Genomic DNA, 15,878 nt, shown 5'->3' with positions numbered 1-15,878 from the left:
TCTGAGGAGTTCTGACACAACCAGGATCAAAAAAGGGACAGGCCCAGTCAGAGACAGCAAGAGCAGGTAGCACTAGAGATAACCAGATGGCAAGAGGCAAGCACAAGAACATAAACAACAGAAACCAAGACTACTTGTTATCATCATAACTGAGTTCTCCCACTACAGCAAGTCCTGGATACCTCATTAAACCAGAAAAGCAAGATTTAAAATCACATCTCATGATGATGATAGAGGACTTTAGGAAGAACATAAATAACTCCATTAAAGAAATGCAGGAGGACAAAGGTAAACAGGTAGAAGCCCTTAAAGTGAAAACACAAAAATCCCTTAAAGAATTACAAGAAAATACAACCAACCAGGTGAAGGAATTGAACAAAACCATCTAGGATCTTAAAATGGAAAAAGAAATAATAAACAAATCACAAAGAGTGACAACCCTGGAGATTGAAAACCTAGAAAAATTCTCTTTCTCATCTGGTCCCAGGCACTTCGAGAGCCATGGGTTAGCGTGCAGACATGGCCAAGTCCAAGAACCACACCACACACAACCAGTCTCACAAATAGCACAGAAATGACATCAAGAAATCCCAGTCACAAAGATACAAATCTCTTCAGGGGGTTGATCCCAAGTTCCTATGGAACATGCACTTTACCAAGAAGCACAACAAGAAAGGTCTGAAGAAGATGCAGGCCTACAATACAAAGGCAATGAGCACACACAGAGGCCATCAAGGCCCTTGTGAAGCCTGAGGCCATCAAGCCCAAGATGCCAAAGGGCCCCAGGCTCAAACTCAGCTGTCTACCTTTTATTGCTCACACCAAGCTTGGGAAGAGGATTTGAAGCTACAAGGCCAAGGGTCAGAGGAGCTGCCAACCAAAGCCTAAGGTTCAAACCAAGGCAGAGGACAAAGTTCCAGCTAAGGCCCAAACTTTGGCTCCAGCTCGGGTTCCCAAAGATGCCCAGACCCCTGTGAAGACTCCATAGAAAAGGTTCCTAACAATGTGAAGACAGACAGATTGCTGTGACACACACAGCTACATACCATTTAAAGACAACCAGTGTCTTATGCTGTTTTTACAAATAAACTTGAGACAAGAAAAAAAAGAAAACCTAGGAAGATATCAGGGATCATATATGCAAGCATCACAAACTGAATACAAGAGATAAAAGAGAATTTCAGGAGCAGAAGATACCATAGAAAACATTGACACATCCATCAAAAAAAATGCAAAACCAAAAAGCTCCTAACCCAAAACATCTAGGGAATCTGGGACACAATGAGAAGATCAAACCTAAAGATAAAAGGTATAGAAAAATGCAAAAATCCCCAACTTGCCAGAGCTACCATAAAGACTCAAAACCATCCATCAGAGAGCTGATCTCCCAGGAGTACTCTCACCCCTAAGTCTACCAGCTCACAGGCACACAGGAGGGACAATCTCCAGTCAGAGAGAGCAAGACCAACTAACAGCACAGATAGCAAGATGGCAAGAGGCAATGGCAAGAATCTAAAGAACAGAAACCAAGACAACTGGCATCATCAGAACCCAGTTCTCCCACCAGAGCAAGTACTAGATATCCCAACACACTGGAAAAGCTAAAATTAATTTTAAAATAATATCTCATGATGATGATAGAGGATTTTAAGAATGGCGTGAATAAATCTCTAAAAATATAAATAAATAAAGGAGACAGGTGAACAAGTACAAGCTCTTAAGGAGGAAATACAAAAAAAAAAAAAAAAAAAACAAAAACAAAACAAAAAAAAAAAAACCCTTAAAGAGTTACAGGAAAACACAACCAAACAGATGAAGGAATTGAACAAAATCATCCAGGATCTAAAAATGGAAATAAAGAAATCACAAAGAGACACAACCCTGGAGACAGAAAACCAAAAACAAAAAAAAAAAAAAAAAAAAAAAACAAAGAAAGATCAGGAGTCATAGATGGAAGCATCACCAACAGAATACAAGAGATGGAAGAGAGAATCTCAAGGGCAGAAGATAACATAGAAAGCATTGACAAAATAGTCAGAGAAAATGTAAAAATTAAAAAGCTCCTAACAAAGAAAAATAGATGGAAAACTCCAACACAAGAAGGGAAACTACACCCTAGGAAAAACAAGAAAGTAATCTTCTTGCAACAAAACCAAAAGAAGATAGCCACACAAACTTATACCTCTAACAACAAAAATAACAGAAAACAATAATCACCATTTCTTAATATCTCTTATCATCAATAGACTCAATTCCTCAATAAAAAGGCATGAACTATCAGACTGGATACATAAACAGGACCCAGCACTTTGCTGTATAGAGGAAACTTTTCTCAGTGACAGAGACAGATACCACCTCAGAGTAAAAGGTTTGGAAAAAACTTTCCAAGAAAATGGACCTAGAAACAAGCTGGAGTAGACATTATAATATCAAATAAAATATATTTTCAACCAAAGGGTATCAAAAAAGATAAGGAAGGACACTTTTTACTCATCAAAAGAAAAAAAATCTATTAAGATGAACTCTCAATCCTGAACATTTATGCTCCACATACTATGCGCCCAAATTCACAAAAGAAACTCTACTAAAGCTCAAAGCATATATAGCACCACACACAATAATAGTGAGAGACTTCAACACCAATGGCTTATGCTCTAAGATCAAGAATGGACAAATGAGACCTCATGAAATCACAAAGTTTCTGTAAGACTAAGGACACTGTCAAGAAGACAAAATGGCAGCCAATAGATTGGGGAAAGATCTTTACAAATCTTACATCCTAGAGAGAGCTAATATCAGGTTTATACAAATAATTCAAGAAGTTAGAATCAAACAGCCCTATTAAAAATGGGGTACAGAACTAAACAAAGAAATCTCAACTGAAGAATACTGAATGGCTGAGAAGCACCTAAAGAAATGTTCAACATCCCTAGTCATCAGGGAAATGTAAAGAAAGACAACCCTGAGATTCCTCTTCAAACCAGTTAAAATGGCTAAGTTCAAAAACTCAGGTGACAGCAGATGCTTGTGAGGATGTGGAGAAATAGAAACACTCCTCCATTGTTGGTGGGATTGTAAGTTGGTACAACCACTCTGGAAATCAGTCTGGTGGTTCCTCAGAAAATTGGACATAGTACTGCCTGAAGACCCAGCTATTCCACTCCTAGCATATACCCAAAAGTTGCTCCAACATAATACAAGGACACATGCTCCACTATTTTCATAGCAGCCTTATTTATAATAGCCAGAAGCTGGAAGAACCCAGATGTACTTCAACATATGAACAGATACAGAAATTGTGGTATATTTACACAATGGAGTACTACTCAGCTATTAGAAACAATGACTTTATGAAACTCCTAGGCAAATGAATGGAACTAGAAACCATCATCCTGAGTGACATAACCCAGTCACAAAAGAACACTTACTGATAAGCTGATACTATCCCCAAAAAGCTCTGAATACCCAAGAAATAATTCATATACCTTATGAAGCTCAAAAAGAAGGGAGGCCAGAATGTGGATGCCTTAGTCCTTCTTAGAAGAGAGAATAAAATACTCATCGAAGGAAATACAAAGTCAAATAGAGGAGCAGGGATTAAAGAAAAGATCAATCAGAGACTGCAGGAACCAGATACAGATGCCTCATCAGAGGCTCTGCCAGAGTCATACAGATACAGCTGAGGATTCTTGCAGCTAACCATCACATTGAACACAGGGACCCCAATGAAGGTGCTAGAGAAAGGACTGAAGAAGCTGAAAGGGTTTGCAACCTCATGGGAAGAACAACATTATCAACCAACCAAACCCTCCACAACTTCCATGGATTAAAACACCAACCATTGAGCACACATAGAGACACCCATGACTCCAGTTGCATATGTAGCAGAGGATAACATTGTCTGGCATCAGTGGGAGAAGAGGCTTTGGTCCAGTGAAGGTGTGTTTTCCTAGTGTATAGGAAATGCCAAGATACTGAAGTAAAGAGGGTAATTGGGAGAGGGTGTACCTTAATGGAAACAAGTGGAGGAGAAGAGGGGATGGGAATTGGGGGAAGTGAATTTGAAATGTAAATACAGAGAATATCCAATAAAATAATTTAAAGAAAAAATGAAAATAGACCCATATTTGTCACCTTGCACAAAACTCCAATCCAAGTGGATCAAGGACCTCAATGTAAAACTAGATACACTGACTCTATTAGAAGAGAAAGTGAGAAAGATCCTTGAACTCATTGGCACAGGGGGAAATTTCCTAAACAGAACTCCAATGGCTCTTGCTCTAAGATTAAGAATTGATAAATGGGACCTCATGAAACTGGAAAGTTTCTGTCAGGCAAAGGACACACACAGTCAATAAGACAAGTCGGCAACCTACAGACTGGGAATAAAATCTCCACTAACCTCACATCTGATAGAGGGCTAGTATCCAAAATATATAAAGAACTCAAGAAGCTAACCACCAAAAAAATAAATAACCCAAACAAGAAAAATGGGATATATAATTAAATTAAGAATTCACAACAGAGGAATCTCGAATGGCTAAGAAACACCTAAAGAATTGTTCAAACTCCTTAGTGATCAGAGGAATGCAAATCAAAACAACCCTGAGATTCCATCTTACACAGTCAGAATGGCTAAGATCAAAACCTCAGGTGAGAACACATGTTGGTAAAGATGTGGAGAAAGAGAAACACTCCTCCATTGTTGGGATTGCAAACTGGTACAACCACTCTGGAAATCAATTTGGAGGTTCTTTAGAAAATTGGAAATAGATCTATCTAAAGATCCAGCAATCCCTCTCTTGGGAATATACCCAAAAGATGTCCCACCATGCCACAGGGGCACATGTTCTACTATGTTCATAATGGCCTTATTTGTGATAGCCAGAAACTGGAAACAACCCAAATGTCCCAAAACAGAAGAATGTGGTTCATTTACACAATGGAATATTACTCAGTCATTAAGAATAAGAACATCCTGAGTTTTGCAGGCAAATGGATGGAACTAGAAAATATCCTGAGTGAGGTAACTCGTACCCAAAAGAATATGCATAGTATGTACTCACTAATATGTGGATATTAGTCAAAAAAAAAGTACAGAATACCCAAGATACAGTCAACAGAATTCAAAAATGTCAACAAGCTGAAGGGCCCAAGTGAAGATACCTCAGTCCCCCTTGGGAGGGAGAAGAAAGCAACCACAAGGGGAAAGGAAGGGAGGGACATAGGAGGGAAAGGGGATGGGGGAAGGGAACATGATCTGATAATAGGTTGGGGGAAAGGACTGAAGCCCTAGGGCCAACAGAAATAATGGAAGCAGGCAACCTCCAGAGGTAGGAGATTGGGAGGAGCCTCCAGAATTCACCAGAGACCTGGGAAATGAGAGACTTTCAGGAATCAAATCGGGGGACTGTTGCAATAATCTTTCAACCCGAGCAAACCCATTAAATGAAAACACCAGTCAGTAATTAGGAATACAATCGAAGTGCCTAGATTAGGCAGAATCCCACTACTATTCCCCAGCTAAGAGACTCCTTAAAACTTGCTGTTTTGATGCCATGTGTTCCGCCTCTATCTCCTTCTCTCTCTCCAAAACCTACTCTGAACCTCCCTCTCAGGTCCCCTCTCTCCACCTCCCTTTCCCCCTACCCAATCACTGGCTCTTTCCTTTATTTAACAAGTAAAAATGGGAAGGTACAAATGCAGTCACCTCATGAGTACATGACTAGGCAGCCCTTCTTGGGGAAGTGGAATTAACATTAAGATAGGAATAGCTTCAGGACAATCTACATTTCCCTTTCCCCTGCTAAATCACTGGCTCTCTCCTTTATTTAACAAATAAAAAATGGAAAGGTACAACTGAAGTCACCTCATGAGCAAGTGACTAGATAGCCCTTCTTGGGGAAGTGGAATTAACATTAAAATAGGAACAACTTCAGGACAATCTACAGGTGACCCTAGGTGAAATGCCCTACGTGGGGAGAGAGAACTTGTAGATCTCACCTCCAGCAGAAAAAACAGGGCATTGAGTGAGGGATGGGGTTGCTATCCCACAGTCAAAACTCTGATTCATAATTGTTCCTGTCTGAAAGAACTGCAGGGATGGAAATGGAGAAGAGCCTGAGGAAAAGAAGGTCCAGGGACAGGCCCAAAGGGGGATCCAGCTCAAGGGGAGGCCCCAAGGCCTGACACCATTACTGAGGCTATGGAGTGCTCACAAAAAGGGGCCTATCATGAATGCCCTCTGAAAGACCCAACAAGCAGCTGAGTCAGATGCAAATATTTGCACCCAACCAATCAACAGAAGCTGCTGACACCCCTTTGGTTGAATTAGAGAAAAGCTGGAGGAAGCTAAGGAGGAAAGCAACCCTGTAGAAGGACAGCAGTCTCAATTAACCTAAACCCCTAAGATCTCTCAGACACTAGATCACCAACCAGACAGTACACACCAACTGATATGAGGCCCCCAACACATATACAACAGAGGACTCTCCGGTCTGGGTTCAGTCAGAGAAGATGCACCTAACCCTCAAGAGACTGGAGGCCCCAGGGAGTTTAGAGGTCTGGCTGGGTGGGTGGGGTGAGGACATCCTCATGGAGAGAGGGGGCAGGGAGGAGGTATAAGGTTGTGGAACAGTCAGAGGGGAGACAGGGAGGGAATTAAAATCTTGAGTGTAATTTAACATAAGTAAATAGGTTTGGCCTCTCAGTAAGGTCTGGGGGCCTTTTAGATTTGATTCAGTTAAGAGGGATTGTCTCAAAAAGAGAAGGTGGAGCAACTGAGGAAGACACACTCTCACAGATACATTCACCTGAGCATGTGGGTGTGCACACACACATACACACACACGAATACATACACCCTCCCCAACCCTGTAAAAAGATAAAAGTTACATCGAAAATGTGTTAGTGAACTTGTAACTCGGCTCAGTGGGTATGGGAGCTTGATGTGCATTCATGAGGACCTGATTTTGAGCCCCAAACCCACATATGTATGCTTATAACCCAAGCACTGGGGAGAGGTATGGAGACAGATGGAGTCCTGGTTAATTAAGCAACCAAATTAACCATAATTATGGCTTCTCAGTTCAGTAAGATACTCGGCCTCACTGGAATAAGACAGAGGGTGATACAGGAAGACATCTGCCATCCTCGTCTGACCTCTGCATGAATATGCCCAATCATGTACACGCATATACATACATCATATGAATGTTCTCTCTCTCTCTCTCTCTCTCTCTCTCTCTCTCTCTCAGAAAGAAATGTGTTAGTAAGAATATGGGAACAGGTGCTAGAGAGATGGCTCAATGGTTAATGCTTTACCATGTACCAGAGTTCCCAGGTTCAATTCCCAGTGCCCACATGGCACCTCACAACTATCTGAAACTCCAAGATCTGACACCCTCACACAGACTTGCATGTAGGCAAAATACCAATGCACATAAAATAAATAAATTATGTTTAAAGAGAATGTGAAAACACTCAAATACTTCTGCACTGTTATATAAAATGATGTAGCCACTACAGAAATCACAATGATAGTTTCTTACATAGTTAAAAATAAAATTACAAGAACTGGAGAAATGGGGAAGCATTTCAGAGTACTTATTGCTCTTGCAGAGCCAGGGTTTGGTTTCCAGCACCCACACAGTAGTTCACAACTATCTGTAACTTCAGTTCTAGGAAAACTGCCGCTCTTCAAACCCCAAAGGCACCAGGCACAAGTGGCGCACATACACGCATGCAGGCAAAACATTCACATGTATAAAATAAAAGTAAATAAATTTTCTTTCATTTTTTTAAGAGACAGTCTCTCTACACTTAACACAGCCCTGGTTGTTATGAAACTCACTATGCAGACCAAGCTGGCCTTGAACTCACAGGGATCTACCTGCTTCTGCCTCCCAAGTGCTGGGACTAAAGGTGTGTGCCACTGCACCCAGCAAAAGCAAATAAAAAGACTGTAACACAGAAGTTCTTATGCTAGATAGAGTCTAAAATAACCGAGCAAAGAAATTTAAACACACACACACACACACACACATACACACACATATATACATATACATATACATACACATACACACACACACACACACACACACACACATATATATATATATCCATTGTTGCAGGATATTTGACCACACTGTGAATCATGGGGTTCACCCTGTTTCTATTTGTAGTGTGGCTTACACCTTTAATCCAAGAGCTTTTTGTTTATTGTAAACAGGAATAAGTAGTCAACCATAGACCAAGAGGCAGAGGAACCAGTTGACAAGGGACAAACATAGGGAAAAAAACATAGAGAGTAAGAGGGAGTCAGGAGGATGGACAGAGAAACACAGAGAAAGTAGACATCAGCTGAGGAGGTAGGTCAGCTGGGTGCTTTCTCTGCTTCTCTGAGCTAACGGTATCTAGCTCCCAAGTCTTTATTGGTAAAATCAAACCATTGGGATTTTGTTAAAAAGTAATTACTCATGTTCATAAAAGCATTATGTTTAGCAAAACTAAAACTACCTGTATGTCCAGCCACAGATAAATGCTAAAAGAAAACGTAACATTTCAGAAAACAAAAATATTTTCTAGCCTACTTATGGTTTTCAGATGCATTTTTATGTTTCTTTAATGTGTATGTGTCTGAATGTACACCACGTATGGGCAGGAGCCTAGGAGACCAGAAGATGTCATTCAATCTCCTGGAACTGAAGTTCTAGGCAGTTGTGAATCACCTGATCTGAGCACAGGAAGAAATCAAACTAAAATCCTCTGGAAGACCAGTAAGTGCTCTTAACTGCTTTGCCATGGCACGGATCCATGACTCTTTAAAAGAAATGAAATTCTGACTGCCCATGCTACAACACAGAATAACTTTACAGTCGTTATTCTAAGTGAAATAATCTTAGAAAAGGCTTATACAACTGGGTGTGGTAGCAGACACCTTTAATCTTAACCCATGGAAGGCAGAGGCAGGTGGATAGATCTCAGTGGGTTTGAAGTCATCCTGGTCTATCTAGGAGTTCCAGAACATCCAGAGTTACACAGTGAGACCTAGTCTCAAATCACCAAAAAGAAAGGGAAAAAAAGACAAATAGGACCTGGTCACGGTAGCATATTCCTATAATCCCAAAATTTGCAAGTCAAGACGGGGGATCGGGAGTTCAATACAACCCTCTGCTACCTAAGTTCAAGGTCAGCCTAGGATACATGAGACTTGTCTCAAAATACAATAAATAATAATAGACAAACAAGCATTATATTGGTCTAACTTTATGATATACTTAGAAAAATCTATGAAAGCAAACAAATGGTGGTCACTGGGGTTTAGAAATAGGGAGATGGAAAGTTATTATGTAGCATGTATGGAGTCTTACAAATAAGAGTTCTGTACGTGGAGATGGGTGGTCATTGCACAGGTGACAGTGGAAATGTTAATATACTCTGTTTTGTTATGTGTCTTTTACCATAATGAAACAATTTTAAATGTTTAGATGTATTTATTTTATGGGTTGTAGTGATTTAAATAAAAGTAGCCCCCATAGGCCCATAAGGAGGGACAGCCTTGTTAGAGGAAGTGTGTTACTTGGCGGTTGCTCCCAGGTTCCAGATGCTCAAGCCAGGCCCAGTGTTCATTTCTCTCTTCCTGCTGCCCACCAACCCAGATGAAGAATTCTCAGATACAAGTGGGTGTGGTGGCACATGCCTGTAATCTCAACACTTAGGAGGCAGAGACAGGCAGATCGTTGCGTTCAAGGCCAGCCTGGTCTACAGAGAGAGTTCCAGGACAGCCAGGGTTACACAGAAAAACCCTGTCTCAAAAACCAACAACAAAAAAAGGACTCTCAGCTACCTCTACAACAGCATATCTGCCTGCATGCCGCCATGCTTCCCACCATGATTATGGCTAAAGAAGCTCCATTTTTTGCTAGGCATCCATCTGGGCATCCATCAACCAGATTCCAAATCCCTGGAAAATAAGTTTCTGGTAACCCTAACTCAGTGACCTCCCCCCCAAAAAATAATGCAGTTATGACTATCTACTTGTTATATTACTAACTGCTTTTTCTTTTGCTTCTGTAACTTGCTTACACAGATACCCTAAGATTGCTTTAGATTGTTTTAAATTGTATTAACCAGTTAATTGGGCAGTTTTTACTTCCTTGCATAGATATTGAAGGTCTTCCTGTAGTTTTTCCCCTTTAAAAGTCATTCTCCACACCCCTCTTCCGTGGCAATCTCAAATTTAGCTCAGAGATTGTTCATCCTGCTAGCAGCTAATCAATAAATCTTTTACTTATAATTAGCTTGAGTCTATGTTTTTTTTTCTCCAGAGGTCACAAACTCCATAACAATAACGGTCTAAGCCTCTGAACTGTAAGCCAGCCACATTAAATGTCTTCCTCTGTAAGTGTTGTTGTGGTCACAGGGTCTCTCCACAGCAATAGAAACCCTAAGACAGAAATAAAAGTATTTACCTGTATGTATGCATGTTTGTATATCATTCAAGTGTCTGATCTAGTGCCTGCAGAAGCCAGAATCACCTGGAACTGGAGTTACAGATTGTTATGAGCCATCATCTGGGTTCTGGGGCCAAACTCAAGTCCTCTGCAAGAGTAGCACATGCCCTTAACCACAGACAATCTCTCTGGCCCCATACTCAAAGTGTTAGCAGAAAAGAAGCAGATATGGTGGTGCATGTCTGTCATGCCAGCATCCCAGAGGCAAGAGAAACACAACCTCAAGACCAGCCTGGACTATATTTACAAAACAAAGAAAACTTTTAAAAGGGTGCTGGTTGCCAGGTGTCCAGAGAATTACATCAGCCTTCTGGGTTTGGATCTTTCACATTTCAGCCACATTCTAAAAACAAAGCACAAAAGAGCAAATAAAACCACACGTGCTGGGACTGGAGGAAGGATTCAGTGGTTAAGAGCATGTACTGCTCTCGAAAAGAACTTGGATTCTGTCTGTACACACAGTTTAGGTAGCAACTGCCTGTAACTCTGACAACTATGGGCACCTGCATTCACAAGAACATACCCACCTGTGGCAACAGCATAAGCTAAAGGCAGAAGCAATTTGCACCTAATTTTACAAATATGCCATCAATATCTTCCCAAGTCAGCAAACACAGTTACAGAACCAGATCTCTCTTCTTCAGAAGAGAAAACAAGACTGCATGCCATAGGCTAGAAAGCCTACCGATGATGAAAAACACATGAGTCCATCACCTGAGGATGAAAGAAGCTAAGAACACTAAAAGAATGTCCCAAAAGAGCTTGAGACGAGAATGGCAGCCCAGGGGAAAGGGGCGATGTGAAGAGGTGTGTTGTTTTTGTGAGGATATGGCAGAGAGCATACACAGAAGAAAAGCAAACCCAGAATCAAACCTCTATCCAACCAAACAAGTGCATTCTACTCTAGGAACACGAGAGGGCACTCGTGAACTCGGAAGTCTTATTATCCTTATTGGCAATTGCTAAAACCAGAAAACAAAACTTTCAAAATGCTCAGAAAATAGCAGGCATCTAATTACATAAAGAAAATTAAAATCAGTTATCTTCTTTTTAAAAAACTAACCATGAAATAGGAAAACTTGAGAACAATAACCCAATCTAAAGGGGGGAAAGGGCTTTAACCCGAAATAAAACAAATAATTTGACATTTAAAAAAAAAAAAAAAAAAAAAGAACAGAGGTGTCTGAAGTCACAAAGCGTTGGAGAAAATAAATCAGTTCAAAAAAAAAAAAAAAAAAAAAACAGGAACAAAATTAAATTTGTTAGAATGTCCTAAGGGAAATTTTAATTTAAATGTAGCTACTGATATTGAGGAAAGAAATTAAAGTAAAATCAAGAAGGCAGTAAACAGTCCTTGGAGAAGGTGGTAGATACAACTCCCAAATAAAAAAATAATAGAATACTTTCAAAGTGTTAACATCAGAAAAGTTTTTGGAAGTAAAACTGTGTTTGCACATTGAAAAGGTCTTACATGAACTTACCCGGAATGGTTAATTCTGACAAGTATCGTAGAAAATCAATTAAACTCAAAAGAGGTTGAATAGATAATTCAGATGTTAAGAAAATCTGAGTTCGGTTCCCAGCACCCAAGACAGTACATATACGATATACATTCACACAATCGCACAAATAAAAACTAAACTCTTTTAAATTTTTTTTAACTAAATGAAAAAAAATCCTTCGATTTCAAGGGGAATATGACATAAAAGATACAAGTATACCTAACTATTGGAACAAAAATATTACTAAGTACTCAAACTTTTTAAATTAAATTCTTCTGTTGTTGTTGAGCGGCCCACCCCTTATTTTTTTCTGGAGCTACATAAAATGTGTCGGCTATATCAGTATTTGAAACTGCAACTTATTCAAGGTCGGGCGGGGTTGGGGGGAGTAACATGCAAAAGTAGCCGGTTTCTCGGATTGCGTGTACGAAAGCAAAAGGGCCAGGGAGCGCCCGCGGGTCTCGAACCAAACACTCACGAGTTAGGTGAGTGGTTGGCTGCGTCGCTTAGAAGAAAGCGGATGCGCTGTCGAAGTAACCGCTGAGCTAAAGCTGGCCCAGCTCTCGCATCCGGAATTTATCTACTGGACTGTGAGAGAAACCTACGTCATATGGATATTTTGAAAGTTCTGTGGTGACAGGCCAATCGGATTCCGTTCCCTCGGACACCCACAGCGCCTGCGCGGACTCCAGCACCTCCCCCTCATCCAGTCCGCGAGTACAACCTCGGTTCTTCTTTACCAGTAGCAGTCACCCGCACCTCTAAACCACGCCAGCTCCACGCTCGCCCAGCAACCACCCTCATCACTGTGTTACCTTGAGCTTTTCAGTCACTGCCTCATTCACCCAAGTGGAAGCTTTGCAAAATGTAAACTGTTACTCCAGAAATACCTTGGAAATTCGCTCCTTAGAGGGGCTCTCTCCCCGATGTATATTCATGTGTCCTGTCACTATTTAATTTTAGACAACTGGTCAATTCTTATGCCTTTTACGTACTGAAATCAACTAATTTTCTCAAAAATCCCTGTCTTTCCAGTTAGCCACCATATTTCAGTGTGAGTTCACTCAGACACAACGTAGGACTTTTGATGTTTTGTTATGAATGTTGATTATTCTTTTTCACTTAGGTAACTGTCTTGGACACAGCATTTGGAAGGTGAAAGGCAGAGACTGGCTACATAAGGCTGCCTCAAACAAAAATAAAGTGTAAGTCTTGGAGAGCTTTCCTATGGTGTATAGGTAACTCAGCTCCATTGTAGTGGCCACCCTAAATGCACTGGCTTTTAACAGTTCTTTATATCTATTGATGTATACAAAAGAATGTTTTTTGTATATGACTTGTTTTTGAGACAAGGTCCCACTCTTTAACCCAGGTTCTCCCATAAATTTGCCATCCTTCTGCCTCAACCTCCCAAGTAGGGTATCACTACACCTGTTTGGAAGGTGTAGGCTGAGGATCAAACCGAAGCCTCGTGGAAGTTATTCACACAAGAATCACGTTTGTCTGTAGACAGGGTCTCAGATAACCCAGGCCTGGAACTTGCTATATAGCTGAGGTGACCTTGAGTTTCTGACTCTCCTGGGTTGCTGTGCCCAACAGAGCTAGTTGTAGTTGTTGTTAAGGATTGAACCTACTAGAGCTTTGTACACACTAGGCAAAGCACTTTACCAACTAAGTTATATTACAGGCCCACAATAGTTTTGAAAAAGATCCTTACAGCCAGCATGGTGGCTCCTGGGTATTTTGGGTAACATTTATCAGAGGGAAATTCTCTACCAGTAGATCTTGACACTTTGTCTCAGAAGATGCTAGTGACTCAACCAGACATGGTCATGCATGCCTGTAATTCTGGGAGACTGCAGAATCTAAGATTTTCTCTCAAATAAAACCGTTTATCTTCTAAACACTCAATGAATAAATGGAATAAATAAGACTCAACTAAAGTACAAATTTTTCCATGGATTATAAACTCCTCCAGAGATTCCTAAGTTTTATGGGATTATTCTGTGTTCCAAATCCCTCACCCCATCCTGCCTTAACCTTCCAAACCACCATCTTAACACCACACCCCCAATAGAACCTAGCCAGGTATTTCATTTACCACACTCCCCAGAGTTTACAGAACCTGGAACACAAGATTAAAATGGAAACAGCAGAGATGATCTCACCATACTAGAGAAAACACTAATTAGCCATTACCGAGTTGTGTGACTTCCCAAGGTATGAAAATTGTTAGAATCTCCTCTTACTGAAACCTTGTCCTATCTGCCTTAAAAATATACAATAATCCACTCCATAAGGGTAACCTAAGATTTGCAGTGTAAGTAATCCTGCTAATGAAAGCATACATGAATTGCAATTGGCCTGCAACTATGAGGTTTCTTTGATATAGGTTCTTAATATACAGACCAGACTGGCTGTGATCTAGCCTGCTCCTGCTTCCCAAGTCCTGGGGTTACAGCTGTGTATCACCATGCTCAACACTGTACTTAAATTCCCAAGCCAGGAGTTGAGCCAACATAAGGATGGAGTATTTATGCAGCACTTCAGAGGCCAAATCCCATGAGAATTCATTAAGCAAAAAGCAGATTTATCAGTAAGGGATAGGGTAGAGTGCTTTGTGGGATCTTGTGTTTCAGATGCTATACACAGCTAAGGAACTATATGGGTCAAAGAAAAGTCACTGTGGCAGTCTTGTCAAATGGACCCCTTTATTGAGAGTATAGAGCCAGCAAAGGGAGCTTCATCTGTTTACAAGACTTGTATAACTGTCCCCTCTGCCCTCATCCCCATTTCGCCCTTGAATTCCTTAGACAAGGCACAGTATGTGATCTAGTTCTCAATGTTTGGGAGGGATTTGTTTTTAACTAGCCTCAGTCATGCAGTATACAAATTACACCACAGTGGATAAGTTTCTTAGTCATTTTCAATGGAAGAGTCATTTTCCCACTCCCAGGGGGCAAAGATATTTGGAGCTGTCACAAACTGGGTAAGAATGCTACCAACATCTACTGGGTAAAGGACAGGTATGCTGCTCAACACACTATAGAGCATAAAACAACCCCCTAAAAAAGACCCAGCCTTACAGAAGATTGGCTAAAAACATAAGTACTGTATTAGAATCCTATCCCTGTTAAGTTGTATCTATCTGGTTATTGAAGAGGCTCTGGAGCCTTATATTATCATCTGTAATCAGGTAGTATTATAATTTCTCATAGGTTCCAAAAAATCAGTTTTGAATGAAAAAAAGACCCGGTTCAGCATTGGAGAGGCTGAGGCAGGCGGGTATCTGAGTCCAAGGCCAGTAAAATGGGACCCTGTCTCAAAAATATGAAAAAAAAAAAAAAAATCCAAAATTACCCAGCTCATCAACAGTGCCACAACTGAATAACCCAGTGCCTGCCCAAATGCAGATATTTAATTTAACCCTGAGCTCTTCTAGCAAGATCAGAGGGTGCTAAAATTACAGGGGACTAAAATGTTTTGTTCAGACTCTCAAGGGCACAGATCCTATTAGCAGAAGAGGAAACTCAACTAAGGAAACCTATATGTAAGGGAGGTAGGCTGGGGGAACAAATGAACAAGAAAGGCTGTATAAAAATTCTTGGTGTAGAAACGTGAGAGGCAGAGAATGATATGGACATGTTCACAGATGTGAAACAGGCCTCATCACTGTCATTTATTGTACATGTTGAACAGTGTCTGAGAACCGGGGTCTCCCAGAGTGAGTTTCTTTGTTTGGTTTTAGGGTTGTTTTTGTTGCTTTCTTTTTTTGCATCAAATAGGTTCTTCCAAGAACCTGTTCCCGAGGAAGACAAAACCAGAAATCCTCAGTGAAGTGAAACGGAAGAAACAAGGT

The sequence above is a fragment of the Micromys minutus genome, assembly GCF_963924665.1.
Source record: "Micromys minutus genome assembly, chromosome: 8".
Taxonomy (NCBI): domain Eukaryota; kingdom Metazoa; phylum Chordata; class Mammalia; order Rodentia; family Muridae; genus Micromys; species Micromys minutus.
Note: the sequence above shows the minus strand (reverse complement) of the source record.